We start from the raw sequence: 6,741 nt of genomic DNA, 5'->3' as shown, positions 1-6,741 counted from the left end.
AAAACGTGGATGGATAGAAAAAGTAGCGATTATGGCTCGAACGTGGTGCGGCGTGAAAACATACAGCGCTTAACAAGACAGGACAGTCTACAAGCCCGTTGACAAGACTGTGTAAAAACAAGATATCCCGACAACGCCGTGTGTCAAACAGGGTACGTAAACCAAGTCACTTGAGCAGCCGATCGTGACTATGAAAAACCTTAAGTCCAAAAAAACGATCGAAAACGATGCGAATAAAACGCTTCTGTGCACGCTCGATAGAGCAAGATGCTGTATCATTTATACAAATCCACACTATAGATGCAAACTCTAGTTTTGAGCGAATTACCAAACGACCTGCAAGAGGGCTCGCAACTACGCCACCCAATTCGTGTCCGACGCAGAAATGCCTGCTACACTACCAGGCACACATCCAGTGGTCAAAAGAGGTGTTCTTGTTCAAAGAAGGTCAAAACCTGGAATGAATATTCGAGACAAAAACAAATACAATTTTTATCTCCTCCAGCACGTCCACTGCAAAGTATAGTATGTAAAAAATAAAGTCACACAAAAACACTGCCGTGCAGGAACAATCTATGTTTGGGCAGCGACTCAGACATACGCCGGCGTGCCCTCGGAACTGGCCGTGGAACTGCATGTACACAAACGCCCGTACTTCGAAAAGAGGATTTCCTTGTAACCTCGGAACATTACTCGAGCGTCTGCAATGCACGGCAAAGAAGTACGTGAGGAAAATTACAAATAAAAAAAAAGTTGGATCTCGGAAATGACCCTAAGTTGCAGATATTACATTGTAGAACTTTTTTTTTTATTCTGAAATTTTTTACAGATTTTCAATAAAAATGAGAACCTATCTCCACGCGGTGTTTTGAAACATTTAAATTGACTCACAAAAGGATCGCAACGTTTCTGGCATAGGAGCTCGAGCACTGTTGTAAACGTGGAAGCTACGGCTTAACCATAATGTCTACTGTCAGCTCTAATACTATACGGAACTGTGCACAAAGGTGCAACCACTGAAAAAAAAAACTTTTTGCTTTTGGGTCTTTGTTACGGCATCCAGAAAATCTTTAAATATTTATCATAACGTTGACGTGCCTTGTCGGACGTGTATCCAAATTCGAAAGACACGTACTACAGTAATGCCTTCCGGCGGGCTAGAATTATCCGCTGTAAAATATTGTACATTATTGCATGTATTTACTGCGACCAAAGGGTAAAAATAAACATATTAAAATAAATAAATACACAAAACAGGAATAGTAAAGACGGTGAAAAAAATGCCAGATAGAAAGAGGTATATATTGTTCATAACAAAATCTAAAATGAAAGAAAAAAATTTTCGCGTTTACTTTAACTGTTTTGTTAATTTTTCAAAAAGAAACACGTTTTTTATTCTCCCTCGCCTATAAAAAAAAACTTCAAATATTTATAGTTAAAGCTTTATGGTTTACCCTATGAACCAAAATAGTTCATTAAAATATTTGTATTTTTGTTTAAACTAACCAGGGTAGAGTATAAGAAACAACATAATATAATATATAATATAATATAATAATTATAACGCTTATTTCCGATATACATACGGCGAGAGTGGAGGAGAAAGTTGCGCAAGCAGTTTGACTGGTCCTCGACTTCCACAGGTACACAGCAGTTACAAAAAACATGGACAAGAAATTATATAATGCAAACACTTGGCAAAAATTAAAGCAAATTAGAAAAAGGCTACCGAATAATCAACAACAGTATAGACTGCTTGTTTTGATAAAACAAAATATTCCCCAATTTCACGCGTGCCAAAAGATTTTATATCAAACTCATAGCGCACAAGGTTGTTTAAACATTTCAGAAAGGTGATTTTAGTGATCTGAAAGCCATAATCTGTGCGTGAAGTCTCTACTACCGAGAGATCAGATTGACGAGTGGAATATGTTATAGGTTTTTTTCCCTAATTTGATGACAAAAAACATTAAAAAAATTAATTCGTCTCAAGACATTTCTGTGTATACTTCATACAAAGTCGAAATTTAAAGTACTTAAATATAAAAGAACAGCTCCCTAAAACGTTAGTTTCGTAGCACACGGCACACGATTCTTCACTCTTTTCTGTAGTAAAAAACAGGTTTTGGAGATTTATTTTGGTTGTCGCACCCCGGGCTAAATTTTGGTAGCTCAGATGAGATACAAATAATGAGGCATATAAAAGCAACCTAACTCCAGCCGGAAAGAAATCACGACGTCTGCGTAATATACGACCGATACAGTGCAACCCCCTTTAAACGATAGTGAGAAACCCTGAAAATGCAATCGTTTTAACCGATTATTGTTGTATCAGGACTAGAAACTGATCGTTTCTGGTCTATAAACTCTAGAAATTCATCGCTATAAGCAGTACATTGTTATATGTGGTGTTGTTATACGTGGATTTCACTGTACTCGCGAGTTCAGGAATAACATAGTCCACATATTCAGTTTAAGTCATGTGCGTCGTGGAAGTCATTCCATAAGTTTTAAACATTTTCTATGGTCATTTTTATGGTGATTTAAATAAACATTTCCCGTTTACCGTTTAAACGTTTTCTATGATGATCTAAATCAAACGCTTCCCGCAAAAATAGTACCAAAAATATTTTCAATTTACAGTTTGATGCTTTGTAAGTGCATTTGTTTTGTTTTTAAATAAAAGAATCACCAAGCAATAAAGATTATTATAACGCTGAACACGAGCTGAAATTAATGCTATTTTAAGCAGATCGAAGCGCTGAGGTTGATTTCTACCTTCCAGATCGTACGTCAGCTACTTAACGTCCTATTGCAACAAAATCAAAACGCAGAAGAAAAAAAAAAAAAGAAAACGATAACTAGAAAAGTAATATCCTAATGCCATCAAGTCGGGGTACATAAAAAAAATATCATGTAAATCTTCATAACTAACTAGAAAAATCAAAATCAAGCTACTTTCTTTTAGCTTGATGAAGATTGCAGCAGTAAAAAAGTTGTTTATTAAACTGTACCTTAAAATTACATTTATAATTTCCCTTCCGCATTGTTTTCAGTGATTGGACGAATTCACCAATCAAGCTGTCATGCTTAAAGGGTACATATAGCGGTAAAGAATAACAATTTTATAGCTGAAGTGATTTATATAAAATAAATTTAATTTATTTGCTTTTCTCAAGATTTTGTTTTTACTTTGGCGCTAGCAGAACGTAAAGTGAATCTATCGGTTATCGTTATCATATTTGTATGATGAAATTGTCTTTCAGCTGAGATACCCTAATTTGTATACGACTGATTTTATTACAGGTTATGAGCGATTATTGTTTTATTGGTCAGCGAAAACTAGAAAAACATGATTTTGAAAAAATTCTCGGTTGTTGCATTAGTGGTATTGGTTCAAGGTGTGAGGTGTACATACAAAACAAATGGTATATTGATGTTTATAAAGCAACGCCTATATTTGTTTACATGTTTGTAAGCATTTAATCGGGTGTTCTTTCTCCAGAGGTCTTCCCTTGGTCTTCCAAGTGGCACCCATGTTACATTTATATGTCTTTCATCTTAGAAAGCACGGTATTTTAGGTGCATAATGTGGGCTGCAAAAAGTTTTCTTCTCTTCAATTTCGAAATTACTCTATTTGCGTAAATTGGTGCAGACGCCCGCTTCACAGCTTCTGTTTCTGAGTCTACGTGTGTTCGTGCCTGTTATTTGCAGGGGTCCCAATCCATTCATTTTGTTAATGCATCTTGACACGAGTTGGCTGTTCAAGGCAATCCGTCAGCAATGTCGACGGTTGGACTAGTCTGGCGCGTGACCGCTTCAAAAATTACGAAATGTGGCAACCCAGTGCTTCGTGAATAAGGATTTTTTTAACTAGTTTATTTTACTTCGTTCCATGCTGGGTCAAAACTCAAATAGTCGACAACGTTTTTTTTTTCTTTTTTTCTTTTTTTGGGGTGCGGTAGATGGAAAGCCGAAGTTGACGTTAAACTTATTGCTCCTACTTATAAAATGTTGTTTTTTCACTGTAACCTATCTTAGCACAGCACCGAAGAATGTTTTAATGCGTGCACGAAATAATAACAAAAATATACGCTTTGTCAAAGTATTATTAAACACGCCCGCGCTGGTACACACCATGATTAAATTAAGCACGTACTAACATATCCTGCAATGCACGCTCGAACGTTCGTTGCAATACACGCTTTGGCGTTCCAAAAGAAACCCACACATGCTCATTACTTTGTAAACACACAGCTGCAAGTGCAACACACCGGGTGTATTGGATGGGTGTCTAAGAAAAAGCTATTCAATGTTGGCTTCTCCGCAACAAGATGCTTCTTGTGGAGAAGCGCGCTTGCAAGGAGCCACAGTATTTGTTGTTGTTTTCTAAAAGGTATTGGATGCTTTGCGGCTTTTCACGGCACAACGTCCGCGTAACTCTTCCGGAAGTTTCGCTCTATATGTCACAAGTCAATCTTCCCACCTGACCGTTTTGACATAAATGAGGAGTATAGGCCGTCTGATTGTATCTGCGAGGTGATGGTTAAAGAGCGCAGGATAGATGTTAGACTGCACACGCTAAATTGAACTTGTACAACGGAGACACCAACGCCATTTTAAGGCTTTGGTGTCTCTCTGTTCCGTTTTATAAGAATTTGGTAAGCCCACAAATTTAATTACCCAGAAGAAATTTAGACAGCCAGCTGTGAGTACTTTCTATGGTCTCACAGGGCTGCTTCATATTTTTGGATGCATGGCCTTGTCCGATGGAAAGTCAGGAACGAGAAGATATAGGGACTGAACCAGGAAAAAAGAAAAAAAAATTCAGTTTTACTATGTTTAATATTTAGACAAGATATAAATAGTTCTATGCTACCAAATGTAAAGTTGATTTTTTGTTCATTTCGAAGGACCTTTTTATTGAAATATAAAACAAATTATAAATTTATATTTCTCCTTTGCAGCACTTGAAAACTTTCTACAAATAAATCCGCCATTGGAACGCACAGTTATTTATGAAGAACAGCATAGTATATAAAGTGACTGATATATTATATGCCTTAAGGTAGCAATGCATTCCTAATTTATGTATCATGGTTATTATTATTGCACTGTAGAAAGTTTGATGAAGTTTACGATTAAAGTCCAAATTTATAAACAACGGCCATTGAAATCGAAACAAAACTTTTTAGTAACCAAGAAAAAGAAAGGCAGATCAGTTTAAATTTAACAGCGGCATCACTTTGAAACATAAACGGAAAGGGAAGAACACGGCTGTGCTTGGTACTTTCTTATTTGATCTATTAAGTTGAACAAAAACTCTAAGCAAGGTGACTTTCCGAAAGAAAAAAAGGGAAGAGAGCTGAGTTTTGTTACAATCTAGAAAAAGGCGAGTTAAATGAATGAAACATAAATCGATGTCTTTCAACCGAAGAGCGAAATACTGCAATTGACAATTTGAAAGAAAAAAAATTAGAAAAGGTAACGAGCGGATACACTGTGCGTGCGCGCTAAGAAGAAGAAAAAAAAAGGCACGCGGTAATAGACCCGATCGTTTTGACAGCTTCCACACAAAATGGAACCAGCCCAGCCGTCTCTTTTTGTTTTCGCACCATTACCCTTGACCCACCGATGATGGAAAAGGAAAAAAGAAAAGAAAAAGAAACGTCACTCTACTATTTTGTTTTGTTGTTGTCAACCTTACGTTTTGACACAGCACGAACACACGCGCATGACCTGTCAAAACGGCTCTCTCATACGCAAATCAAGTACAAATGTAAAAGACAAAAAGGAACAAAAAATAATAACAATAAAAAAAGGAGAGTCCCGAGCGCCCGCGGAAATCACGTGTGCTCCACTTTCCTGGTTTTTCAGTGATTCATAGGGGCCTTTTTTTGTACTATTTCTTGCGTTTTTGTTTTGTTTTTTTTGCAAAAAAAAGGAGAGTTTTTTTGTTTTTTTTAACTTATTACCCCAATTCCTTTTTGTTTCTGGGAGCTCTTGAAACCCGAACTTGCCCTGATTCTATTTTGGGGATATGACGTCAGGGCCACGCCTTCGGGTAGCAATCCGTTTTTCTCTCTGTGCGCAGGGGCAAAGTCATTAGCGCGTCTTATTAAATATGCTGGAATAAACGCTTCCACGAATTACCGTGACGCCGTACTTTGATGATGGGTCTAGAAATACGTCTGGTTTGGAGCGTGGGGCGTTTCTTGAAAATATTTAAGGCCCTGTAAGAAATTATCATACAATACGGCGATGTCGATTTGAGATTTGCTTTTCTAACATAAAACTGAAGGTTACTGGCATGGAAGTACGAGGGTTATTAGGAAGTTAATTGAACTCGCTTACCTTATCTCAGTTGTAAATGCGGTGTGAGAAACAATGGCTACCCCAGCACGAAGGAAGATCTGCGTGCAGTGATTCGTTTTGTATGGTCTAAGGCTGGTGTCTCGTGCCAATATTTATTGAAGACATTATGCACAGTAAGGTGAAAGTGTTGTTTCCGGAAGAAGTGTGTTTGATAGAAAAAAATATTGAAGGAAGGGCGCATAAGTGTCATCCACGAAGGAGCCGGACGCTCGTCCACGTCCACGATCGATGAAAACATTGCGCGTGCTCGTGGACTGACTCTGTTGGAAAGCCGAGGGCCAGTGGATAAGGTGTCGAATCATTTGCAGATTAGCCAAGTCTCTGCCTATACAACAATCCGTGAAACGCTAGGGTTTCAAAAAACT

This window comes from Ixodes scapularis, unplaced genomic scaffold (assembly GCF_016920785.2).
Source record: "Ixodes scapularis isolate PalLabHiFi unplaced genomic scaffold, ASM1692078v2 PGA_scaffold10__122_contigs__length_95168666, whole genome shotgun sequence".
Lineage (NCBI taxonomy): Eukaryota > Metazoa > Arthropoda > Arachnida > Ixodida > Ixodidae > Ixodes > Ixodes scapularis.
Note: the sequence above shows the minus strand (reverse complement) of the source record.